Raw genomic sequence first — 13,204 nt, forward strand, 5'->3', positions numbered from 1 at the left:
TACTCAGAGTGGACATTATACAAAGCATAGAATTAAGATATAGTCATTCTCTTCAAAATTGCTATACTTAAATCATTTTTATTTTTTAAAGATTATTTACTGGAAGTGTTTTGAAATCTTCAGAGAGCCTTCAAGAGCTGTCTGTCCTACAGATCTTGGTTTCTCTTTTTGGCTCATTTTATTTGGTGGTTAAATATTTAATGAAAAAGGACTTTTAGCAAAAGTCACTGGCAATTATTTGTACCATCTGCTTGCCATGGAAATCTGATAATGAATGTGTAGTGCTGACATCTACAAAGCAAGATACTTTCAGCTACAGATTAGAAGATCAGCTTCAGATATATATTAAGTCTGATCTAATGTGAGAGTTGCTGTCCATTTGGGACCAAGAGAAGCTTTCATTGAAGAAGTTAACTAGAATGTCCTTGAAATAGAATAGAATTCCTTTTTATCAGTGAAGAACAGTGGAGCGAGTGTTTGATTTTAGAAGGATTAGCTAGTGTAGTTCTAGAAGTTTTAGACAATTAAGAAAATTTTCTGGATGCACAAAACATTTAAATTTAACTTAAGCACTTCAAACAGTTAACATTTTCGAAAATACAGACTTTGTTCTGTCCTCCTAAGAATATGAGACTGTTGATTATTAGGGGAAATTGTAAATGAATATTGAATTGCCGAAAATGAATGCTGTCTATATTCACTATCCCATCTCTAGATAATATATTTCTAAGACAGGGGCCCTTGGTGCACTGTTTAAGAACATGCTATTAATTGTGTTGTTAACTTACAGGGTTTCAGAGATGTGAAGTCACTTTTAATTATGCCAGTTCGAAGCTTGTTATATATTTTTTTTCTTTTCATCATGATGCTACCAGGGTAGAATGAAAATAATAAGAATGGGTTGTAGTACTTTATCTTCAGAATATTCTTAGGTAAATGAATTATTGCATGCAAAAAATCGACATTTTAATGGTCAAATATTTAAAATCCTTGAAAATTAATTGCACTGAAAATATAGTGATGCATTTTGTTCTTTCACTTGGGAGATTACAAGTTCATAAACAGTAGTGGTGGGTTTCACTTCAGAAAAACGTCGTATACCCATTTTTTAACCCCTTAGGCATATTTTATTGGCATGCATAAATACTGGGTTATGTCTCCCTCAGTTATTTTGAAGACATTTCTTTGCACAACTCACTATATTAATGTGAGGTGATGATGAGAGAGATCGTGATCAAAGTTTGCCTGGTGATTGTAAGAAAGTTCCCCATTGTGTGATCTAGAAAATGAGGCATAAGTACTGGACCTTCATTTGAGAGAGAAATAAAATCCTGAAATATTAGAGCTGGAAGAGGGACCACCAGAGAGCATCTGATTTAGCCTCCTTATTTTCATTGAGGAAACTGAAGCCAGAGAAGTTAAATGACGTGCCTCAGTTTTCTCAAATACTTTCTTGATGTCATCCAGTAAATTATTGACAGAGTGGCCTCAATCCTAGTTTTCTAGACTCTCAATTCAATTCTCATTTTACTTATTTTACTTGGAAGTTTTTTGAGTACAACTCTGTCCTTTTCCTGGTGAAAATTTACAACCGAAATAACTTTTAGGGAAAACTATGCCAGCTGTAACTGTCCAAAAATGGAACATTTTGCTTTGGGCAGTAGTAGGTAAACCCATCCCTGGTGGTCTTCAGTTGAATAGATCATAGAGGGGAATCTTTCTTCTTAAATAGTTTGACTATATCAGAAGTGTCAACTAATTGCAGCCCTTACCAGATTAAAATGTAACTGGGAAATATTGAACAAAATAAAGAAAAATACAAAAAAAAGATAGCATTACATTTTGAAACTAAGTAAACACGTAGCTGCGAGGATCCTTGTGTATGGCTTAGTGGCCTCCCTTTCTATCTGAGTTTGATACCACTAGACTACTTAGCTTCTAGTGCCCTTCCAGTTCTGAAATCCTGTTATTCTAAGAATAAGAAGACTTTTTTATTTAGTCCAGGCTTTTAACCTGTTTGTAGATTTTATACTTTGCAAATGTTGAACTACCCCCATCATATTTGTTATACTGAGGACAGAGAATACTATCCTGGTCCTGGCGGGGGGAGGAGGGGTTTCGAATAGTAAAGTGAGTAACCCGTTAATAATTTTAACTTGTAGTAATAGTATCATGCTCAAATCCAACACCAGAAGAGGCTCTGAAAATTAGAGGATCTAAGAAAAATATTTTAAATGTCTTCATTTTTAATATCAGGCCTCAAATTTAGTTCTTATGTTCTTTTTTTTTTTTGGCGGGGCAATGGGGGTTAAGTGACTTGCCCGGGGTCACACAGCTAGTAAGTGTCAAGTGTCTGAGGTCAGATTTGAACTCAGGTCCTCCTGAATCCAGGGCCGGTGCTTTATCCACTGCGCCACCTAGCCGCCCCTTATGTTCTTTTAATATGAGCATATTCTAAGTTTTGGGGTTGAGAAAGAAAATACTGCCTTTGTCAAATGATCATTCATATTTTGGGGAAGCATGCTTAATTCTGAGATTGCTTACATTTCCAAATCTATTAAATGTTTGTTATAGCCATATTTGGATCTGTAATACAACTAATAACTTTGAAGGAGGCTAATTAATTCCATGTTGCTTATAATTTTTAAGTTGCGTTTGTCTTTAATAATTATTATTTCTGCTTTCTTGAGGTGCTATATCATTGGCATTAGTAGTTTTGCCTTGTATGCTTATGTTCAGTAAAATACCTATCTTTAAAATGCATGGACCAGTTTCTATCTGCATTTAGTGGGGATTTGGGGGGGGGCGCTGTTTTGTTTTATCCTTTGGTCTCATCTCATATAATAATGGTTGTATTGCTTTATAGACTCAGAAAGGCTCAAAAGTTTGGCTCAAATATTGACCAGACATAAAATTAAAGTTTGGTAGCGAATCCATAATTCCACACCTTGTTCTGCACAATCCTTGTCTTCCCGCCCCCCCCCCCCCCCAATAAATTCTTCACAGAAAACCTGGCCTATATGCTTTGGGATTACTATTATTGTTGTAACAACAACATTATATTATTATTATTATTATTATCTTTCTACTATCTCGGGCTGTTTTTATTTTTGGCCATTGCTATTTATGAAACCATACTGCATTTGGAGTATTGGGTTGACTTGGGGGGGGGAGGTTGAGGCAATTGGAGTTAAGTGACTTGCCCAGGGTCACACAGCTAGTAAGTGTCAAGGGTCTGAGGCCGGATTTGAACTCTGGTCCTCCTGAATCCAGGGCTGGTGCTCTATCCACTGTGCCACCTAGCTGCCCCTGGATTGACTTTTGATATTGGCAAATATCTCCACTAAAGTCATCATGGTGGCATAAAGGAAATCCTGATTTCTTGAAGGCAGTAGTGGAGCACAAGTTCAAATATATCCCCTCAGACTGGCATTTGGCCTTTAATGACTCTATATTTTATTCAGGGACCAACCCACCTACTTTAAGAATCTCATAAATAGGGCAGCTAGATGGTGCAGTGGTTAAAGCACCGGCCCTGGATTCAGGATTACCTGAGTTCAAATCTGGCCTCAGAGACTTGACACTTACTAGCTGTGTGACCCTGGGCAAGTCACTTAACCCCCATTGCCTGCAAAAAAAAAAAAAGAAGAAGAAGAAGCTCATAAATAACTGACCTCTAGTGATAAATTTTTCCTGTGGCAATAGTTTATGAAACTATACAGCAATAGGACAAGCATTTATCGAAAGCATCTCCTATGTATGGAACACTGTTCGAGGAGAGAGATAAGTTTAGATAAGACATGGTCTTTGTCTCCAAAGACACAAACATAGAGATGTACAATACCCAATACAATGATTATACAATCTCAGGTCTTGAACTAGAAGGAACATTGGAGATCATTTTGTCCAATTATCTCATTGTACAGGTGAGGAAACTCAAACCAGAGACCACAGTGACATGCCATTGGTCACACAGATAGGAGGTAGCTGAGCTAGCATAGAAGCCTGACCCTCTGATTCCAAAGCTGCTACACAAAGATGATTGTCTGAGAGATGCATAAGACAAGGTTCTATGTCTGACCGATGCAGGACCAACTTGGGGGGCCAAGGCAGGGTTTGTGGATGTGGCAGAGTAAATGTGAATTCAACAGGACAAGAATGGGAGAGAAGCATTGGAAACCATCTGAGTAGAGGGAGAAGCCTGAAAACACGGGCTGTGTTCTGGGAGCATGATTCGGTTTGACTAAAACTGAGAATGCCTGTATAGGAGAGTATGCTTATGTAAAACCTAGAAGATACCTGGAGCTAGATTGTGGAGAGCTTTGAAGGCCAGGGAGAGGTTGCATTTGACCCAGAAGCACTAAGGAATCACTAATGGTTGGAAGAGAAGAGTGATGTGACTGGAAATGTAGTTGACGTTTTTCTAGGAGCAACATGAAGGAGTGGTTGGAGCTATGAAGACATGTAAGGAAATGTCTCTCCATTCATACGGGCAATAATAAGGACTTAAATTAAGGTGGTAGCTGTGGGAATGGAAAGGCAGAGACAGATGACAGACGGAAAGAAGGATTTGAAAGAATCCAGTAACAAATTGCATGTGAAAGATAGGATCAAATAGAAGGAAATGCTAAGACTATGACTGAGCATGGGAGACAGAATAAATGGTGAAGACATCAGTAGAGAAATAGGTCAGAAGAAGGAGCGGGTTTAAAGGGAGAGATCAGTAGATCTTGACTTGAGCATATACTCCTGGCACATGCAGATAGACCTAAATGTTCCATAGAAGATCAGAGATGGAAGCTTGGAGCTTGGAAGAGGCTCGGTTTATAGATACTTTTTTTTTTTTGCAGGGCGATTGGGGGTAAGTGACTTGCCCGGGGTCACACAGCTAGTAAGTGTCAAGTGTCTGAGGTCAGATTTGAACTCAGGTCCTCCTGAATCCAGGACCGGTGCTTTATCCACTGCACCACCTAGCTGCCCCTAGATACATATTTTAAAGTCATTTACATAGAGGTGGCCTTTGGAGCAATGAAAGGGAATGAGATGGCCAGGCAGGAGCGTAGCTGAGAGAGATCCAAGACAAACCCTTGGGGAGTACCAGCATTGAGGGTTTGGTAAAAAGGACAGGAATCAAGCAAAGGAGGCAGAGAAGAATCAAGCCAAAAGAAACATGAGAGCATGATATCCAGAGCTGGGAAAGAGTATAAGGGGACTGTCAGAAGCTGCCAGAGGCTAAGCAGAGTGGGTATGGGGAATCTGGTTTTGGCAATTAGGAGGTCCTTTCGTAATCTTTTTAGTAGAGTGCTGGGGAAAAGAGTAGTTAGATGATGAGAAAGGGGAGCTAGTGTGCATCTGTATTGTAGGAAAGAGAAAAGTGGGATTGTCGCAGGATGGGATAAAAAGGTCGGAAGGGGAAAGGGAGTAGGAGGGACAGAAGAGAGCTAGGGTGAGAGAAAGATTAATTATGCATGAGAGAGGGGATGACTGCCTGAACAAAGTATACTGGAAAAGAGAACCAAAATGGTTAATAGGGAATTGATATGCAAATGAGTACAAAATGTAAGAGCACTTAGCTGCACATGATGAGTTAAAGTTACCAGGCTTAGATGAATTTATGTCCCAGGCTACTGATATAACCAACAGGTGTGATTGTTTTTGAATAAACATTTATTAAGCACCACTATATCTGAGCCACTGTGCTAAATGCTTTACAGATACCTTGTTTTATCCTCACAACAACAATGGAAAATAGGCATTATTGTTTTCCTAATTTTGCAGATAGGGAAACTGAGGCATACAGAGGTTAAGTGACTTGCCCAGGGTCACATGGCTAGTGAGGTAGCATTTTAATTCAGGTCTTGACTACAAATCACCTCTAGCTGCCTTACCTAACTGCTGATTCTCCATCAGTGATTTTTGAAAGATCAGAAAATGAGAAAAGTACCCCGGAACTGGATAAAGTCAAGCAACCCAATTGCCCTCTCCCCTCCACTCTCCCACACGAAAACATTAGAAGACTTTGAATTTGGCCTCTGAGAACATTCTAGAATGTATTATTTAAAGAGATGATTAGGAAACGTCTAGAAAAGGGAGTGCTGATCACAGAGAGTCATAATTGACTTAATCAAAGACATGTCAAAGATCGTATCAAACTGACAGTTTATTTTTTTGACACAGGGACTGGTAGATCAAGGGAATGCTATAGATCTAGTTTACCTAGATTTTAACAAAGAATTTTTTATTTTTTCATGCCTTTCTTGTAGGCAAGATGGGGAGGTGTGGCCTAGACAACAGTAAAGTAAGATGGAATTGAAACTGGTTAAATGACTAGATCCAAAGATGAAACACAATCTCAGGACTGAAGAGGACCTGTGTAGTAACCTGGTCCGACCCATACCTCAACAATTATCCCCTCTAAAACGTAATTGACAAGTAATCATCTGAGCCAGGAATAATCAAACTTTGGATCAAGGACCAGATCAGCCCACATCTTGTTTTTGTTCAGAGCTGAGTAGGGTTTTTTGCATTTTAAACTATAATAAAACCATTTTAAAATATAAAAAGATGGGGTTCAGAGGTGGGGATTAAGTACTTGGGGAAGAGATCAGACTTGTTATGCTCAGGCCCAAAGGGCAGAACTAGGAGTAGTGAATAGAAGTCGCAAAGAAGTATAAGTAGCTAGATAAGGGAAGTGAATGAACAGATGGTTAAGTTGGTGTCCTAAGAATTGGATTTGGATTTCTAGACCATAGCTTATACTATAGGATTGATGGGCTCTGAAGCAGGGATAGATACTACTAACAAGGGCTGGTAAAAATGCATTTGCCTCGAGTCTTAAAAATCTAGTCAAAAGGAACAGGAAGGAAAAATTCTGTCTACAAATATCCATCGAACTAGATACCACTGAAAGATTATCCCCACAGTATAGGGAAGATCACAGTAAAGACTCCCAGAAAGTCACAGGAGAAAAAATACAAGAAAGAAGCCAGCACCCCTCTCCACTCTGCCTTCATGCCCACCCAAAAACATCCTTTGACCTCAGAAATCTAGAGACAGATGCATACAGTACAGACAGCCAAGAAGATGAACTAGAGATCCTGATACAAGGTGGCAAATTGGATGTCACCTCCTCGAGACCTGGTACAAAGGGAGCCATGTTTAGAATAAGACTCTGGACGGGCAGACTTCATAAAAAACAAAAAAGAACTTGAACTCTGGCCACAAAACTCGCAAGATTGTTGCTCTGTTTTTGCCAAGAAGTTAAACAAAAATAACAGGATCACTCTTCAATGGAGTCTAATGAAAACTAGCAGTAAGGTCAGGCACAGCTGAAAAGACTCAAGAAGGCCCAATATGATGTTATATATACTTATCCTGTGCTGATTCCAAACTCCTTACTATATTGTTTCCAATAAAAAGCAAATGCCACTGAGCTACCCTTTTGGAAATTGTTTGTTAATATTCAGATAGAAAACATTGTCCCTGAAGATATTGAACCTTCCAATTCATTTTACTGCATCAAGTTAATAGATTTAGTAATAAATATGTACTTGATATTAAAAATCCACAGAGCCAGAAACTGATGTGGTAAGCTCATCAAAGTATACTATTAGATTTCCTGTATAGAAAGAAAAAATAGTTAAGGAGTTTAGGAAACATTGCAGGCCTGGCATGGAAGCAGAAACTCCTTTGCCAAAAGCAAAGCAGATAAAGTGTTCTTGACTCAGTTGTAAGTTTATCCTTCAAAAAGTGGAGGAACTAACAAAAGAGAAAAATTCTATTCTTGATCTGATTTTTAGCAGCAAGAAAGATCTTAATCTTACAGAAGTGACTGTAAGGGGCAGCTAGGTGACGCACTGGCCCTGAAGTCAGGAGGACCTGAGTTCAAATGTGGCCTCAGACACTTGATACTTACTAGTGGTGTGACCCTGAGCAAGTCACTTAACCCCAATTGCCTCTCCAAAAAAAAATAAATAAATTGACTGTAAAGGAAATGTTGAAGAAAAGCAGCCACTTCACAGTAGAAAACAAGTGGGAAAGTTTTTCAGAGTCTTGTATGCTTCCTACATTTGGGAAAAGCCAATTTTAAAGGAAATTAAGATTACATGGATTAAAATTCTACAGGGGGACCCAATATGTACAAATTTGTATAATGTCCTTTTTTTGTAGTGGAAAAGAGTTAGAAATTGAAGAGTTGTCTATCTGTTGGGGAATGGTTAAACAAGTTATTCTTTAAGAATGTGAAGTATTATTGTACCATAAGAAATGATTGGAGTGGGGAGAGTGCTTCAGAGAAGCCTTGGATGATGTATATGAACTGATGCAAAATGAAGAGAGCAGAACCAGGAGAATACAGGAACAACAGCATTGTGAAAACAATCAACTCTGAAAGACTTAATACAGTGACCAACCACAATTCCATTGAACTAATGATGAAACACTTCCAGATAGAGAAATAGACTCTCAGTGCAGATCAAAGCATATTTTATTTTATTTTTTCCTTCGTTCCCTCCTTTTCTTTCTTTTGGAAGACAGCTTTGTTTATTTTCATGACATTTATAAATATCTTTATTTTTCTTGCTTTCTCAATGAACGGGGAGATTTTGGAATTGAAAATAAAATTAATTTTTTAAAACAATCTACAGAGAAAGTCTTCCCAGAAGGAATAGTAAGCTTTCAAAAATGAAATTCTGAAGAAACAAAGATAATTCCATTGAGAAGGAAATGAAGTTTTGATAGATTGATTTGGGTGCACAGAAACAAAACCAATTTAGTTTTGTTTTGTTTTTTGGTTTTTGCCTTTAAGATAGAAGTAAGAACAATTAAGACAACTACAGAAGTAGAAGTATGACAGTGCCTTAATTAGGAGTGCTTCACCTTTTTGTTCCAAGAACTTGTTTGACAGTCTGGTTAAGCCTAGAAACCCCTTCTCAAAATGTTTTTAAATGCATAAAACAAACTACATAAAATTATGAAGGGAAACCAATTATACTGAAATAAAGTTATCAAAATATTTCTTTTTTTTAAAGTTCATAGACACCTGGTTAAGAATTCCTGGCTTAGAATGAACCAAGACTGGCAAGAAAAGTTAAAGATAATGAAAGAATAGAATACTGACCAGAATGAATGGTAACAGACAGAAGGAAAAGCTGTTCAACCCTTAATTGTTGACAACAATTGTTAACAGCTTTCTCTTCCAAGGAGAGTGATCTTTGGATTAGAAAGAATAAAGCAAAAGTGACTGGTGGCTTGTTGATATCCAAAGGTAACTAAGGTAGTTAGGGAGCACTTAAGACAAATCAATAAACATTTATTAACTGCCTGTATGTGCCAGGCACTGTGCTAAGTGCTGGAATTACAAAGGAAGGCCTTCAGGGAGCTCACAGTCTAATGGGTGAGACAACATGCAATCTATATACAAAAGATAAAGACAAGCTAAACTGGAGATCCTCTGAGATGCAAGGTACTAGGATTCAGGAGCACTGGGGAAGGCTATAAAGGAGCTGGGACTTTAGCTGAGATCTGAAGGAAGCCAAGAGGCAGAGATGAGGAAGAAAAGCATTCTGATATGAAGGACAGCCAGTGAAAATGCACAGAGTTGACAGGTGGGGTATTGTGTTCAAGAAACAGAAGGAAGGCCAGCGTCACTGGATGGGAAAGTATATAGAGGTATGTAAGAAGACTGGCATGGTATGAAGAGCTTTAAAAGCCAAACGGGCGGGCAGCTAGGTGGCGCAGTGGATAGAGCACTGGCCCTGGAGTCAGGAGTACCTGAGTTCAAATCCGGCCGCAGACACTTAACACTTACTAGCTGTGTGACCCTGGGCAAGTCACTTAACCCCAATTGCCTCACTTTAAAAAAAAAAAAAAAGCCAAACAGGCATTTATTTGATCTTGGAGGGAATATTGCGCCATTGGAGTTGCTCCATCATCCGGGGCAGGGCAGGCTGACATAGTTAGACATTAGCTTTAGGCAGATTAATTTGAGTGCCGGATGGATTGAAGTGGGGAAATGCTTACAGAAGGGAGACCTATCAGCAGGCTATTACAGTGGTCCAGAAATAAGATGATGGTGGCCTGCGTCAGGACGGCTGTGATGTCAGAGGAGAGACACTAAGTAGTGAATAGATCAGATTTGACGGCTGACTGGCTATGTCCTTGCTAAGTTTAAATCATCTGGCCTGGATGAACTAGGGTACTGAAAAAACTGGGAGGTGTGATTTCTGAGCTCCCAGTGTTTTTTAGAAAATTGTAGGATGTGGTACCTCAACTAAAGAAGGGCAGATGTCTTTATTTTTTAAAGAGAAGCAAACAGGAGTCTGCAAACTATAAACCAGAAAGCTTGGCATCAATTCTTGGTAAAATTCTAGGTTTTTATATAAAGAGACAATTAGTAATTATCCAGAAAAGGAAGCAATGATTACACAGCATCAGTGTGGTTTCATTTAGAACAGGTCCTGCCAGCCTAACTTCATTTCCTTTTTTGACACTAAATAAAGTGCTAGATCTGTAGGATGTTGTAGGTAGTTTCCTTCCATTGGCAAGCATTTATAAAACCTTGTGTTAGCAGTACAAAAGAGAGGGAGAAGTATAGGCTAGATGACAGTATAGTTGTGTTGATTTGGAATTAATTAAAATGGCCAGACACACCGTGAAGTCATCAGTGGTTCCATGTCAACTTTATAGGAGGTCTGTAGTATAGAGCCTCAGGGAATCATGGTTGGCTTCATTAAGATAGGCACAGCTTCCAGTACTACCAGGCCTGGGCTCAGAAAGACCTCAGTTCTAATCCAGCCTCAGACACACTAACTGTGTGGGTCACTTAACTTCTGTGTGGCCCAGTTTCCTCAGCTGTATAATTAATCATAGTCCCAACCTCTCCAGGTTGTTGTGGGGACCAAAGGAGATGAAAATTAGAAAGCACTTAGCACAGTGTTTGGCATATCCCAAACATTAGATAATGTTTATTATAAAACATCTATAGTGTTGCATTCAGTTCCGGCCCCACGATCTAAAAAGGATGTTGATAAGCTGGAGAGTGCCTAGAGGAGGGAGTGGTTCAGGGCCTTGAGGTTATTTCATGAGGTTTGGTTGAAGGAACTGGCATTGTTTAGCCTGGAGAAGAAAAGTATTTGAAGGAGTTGTTCATGCAAGAGGAATTAGACTTATTTTACTAGGCCCCAGAGGGGAGAATGAGGTACAGTTAGTAGAAATTGCACCAAAGCAGATTTAGGCCTAATGTCATAAAAAGCCTCTGAAAAGATCTATCAAAATGAAATCTGATGCCCCCCAGATGTAGTGCATTCTTCCTGTGCTATAGATCATCCAGCAAAGATTGAATATCTGTCAGGTAGGTTGTAGGAAGGATTTTTATTCAGGTAAGGCATTCTTTTTATGTGGGGCAGTGAGGGTTAAGTGACTTGCCCAGGGTCACACAGCTGATAAGTGTCAAGTGTCTGAGTCCGGATTTGAACTCAGGTCCTCCTGAATCCAGGGCCAGTGCTATATCCACTATGCTACTTAGCTGCCCCTAGGTGTGGTCTTTGAAATCCTTTCCAACTCTTTTTGTGAGTCTTGGCATCTCCAAAATATGAGCCTGTGTGCATTTTTTAAAATACACACGAAGCCTTGTTTGGTAAGGCAAATTTCTGTTTCCTGAGAGTGTTTGGGTGAAATCTGCCTAAATTCTGGTATATCAAAAACTGGATTTGTGGTCAAAAGGTGGTGGGGTTTGGATCTCCACCCTACTATGTATTAGTAGTATCACCTTGTAGTCACTTAACCCTCATGTGGCCTTTGTTTTTTCAGCAGTGAAAATGAAGAGGTTGGAATAAATGAACTCTGAGGTCTCATAGCTTTTAAGTCTTTGATACCTTGCTCTTATGACAAATGTACTGAAAAATTGAAAATATAGACTATATACAAAACATTTTGACCATCTACCATTTGTAGATATGAGTATTAAGCTATCTTGGTAACTTAATTATAAAACTATTATTATTCTTACATTTGTATAGTACTTTAGGTTTACAGTGTACCTTACACACACTGTCTTATTTGGGTCCCTTAGCAATCCTTTGAGGTAGGTTCTACAGTAATTAATATACCCATTTTTGCTGATGAAGACACTGATAATTGATGAAATGATTTGCCCTTGTTCACACAATAAGTTTTGAAAGTAATTGAGCCTAGGTTTTCCTGACTCCTGTTCCAGCACTCTCCTTACCATACCTTGTACACTTAAGCATTACCCTCATATCACTACAAATCTAAAAGACAGTCCTTTCCATTCTGCTTCATTACTATTTTGTAACACCTGAGAGCCATGAAGAAAATATTGCACAATAAAACTGGAGCATCTTATAGGCTATATTCTCAAATGGAAGTTTCATTGTTTAATTTTAATATGCCAGTATAATTGGTGCTTTTAAAAGGAAAATCATTTTCTTTCGATTCTAATCCATTGATTCTAGTAGATATCACTTCTTATAGTTCTTTGGGTTATCAGTGGTATGACACCCAGACTAGCAAAGATGGGGGTTTCCCATCCATTTTATTTTTTGACAACTACTAAAATTTCAGTGGCCTAATTACATTTTTGTTTCTAATTACATTTTTAACTCAAGGGCCTCAGCTTTCCAGCTTCATGATATCACTTAGTGTTTCATCATCACCTAAGAACGTGTGCTATTATTTCTTACTACTTGCTTTCCATGAATTGAAATTTTCCTAAGTTTTGGTTGAGTTGGGGAAATAAGTATCTGTTCAACAGGAATGTTATTGTACCAAAAAGCTCTTAAGATAAAAATATGTAATACTGAACCAGTTCTCTCAAAAGTTGAATTTTTAGCCTGATAATGAACTGTTTTTCCTATTGCTTAAACACCATAATTACTCTGTTTTCCTTGTGCTTTATGGCTATAGATCTTTGCAATAAAGGTTAGAATAAAGGAAGTGAATTGTGCAGGAAGAAATAATAGGTTATTGAGGCCCAACATACCACCTGCTATTGTGGCTTACAATTTAAAGGGGGGAAATACCAGTCTTCATTTGCTTGATGACAAAGCATAAAGTAGAACTTAAGTGAAATGAAATCTTTGCATCTTGTTAAAAGTTCTTCTTAGTTGGTCTTGCCATTCACTTTTGTGGAATTGGCCTAGTTTCAGTGTGTCTGCAGTTTTAGGCATAGCATTTTAGGAGGGAC

The 13,204-nt window shown here is 38.5% G+C and overlaps 1 protein-coding gene across 1 annotated transcript in view; it reads left to right on the forward strand.

Moving 5' to 3' along the window:
* Positions 1-13,204, forward strand: part of LOC122734300 (splicing factor SWAP) — a 128,351-nt gene that overhangs the window by 21,143 nt on the left and 94,004 nt on the right.

Source organism: Dromiciops gliroides, chromosome 1, assembly GCF_019393635.1.
Source record: "Dromiciops gliroides isolate mDroGli1 chromosome 1, mDroGli1.pri, whole genome shotgun sequence".
In the NCBI taxonomy this organism is placed as follows: Eukaryota; Metazoa; Chordata; class Mammalia; order Microbiotheria; family Microbiotheriidae; genus Dromiciops; species Dromiciops gliroides.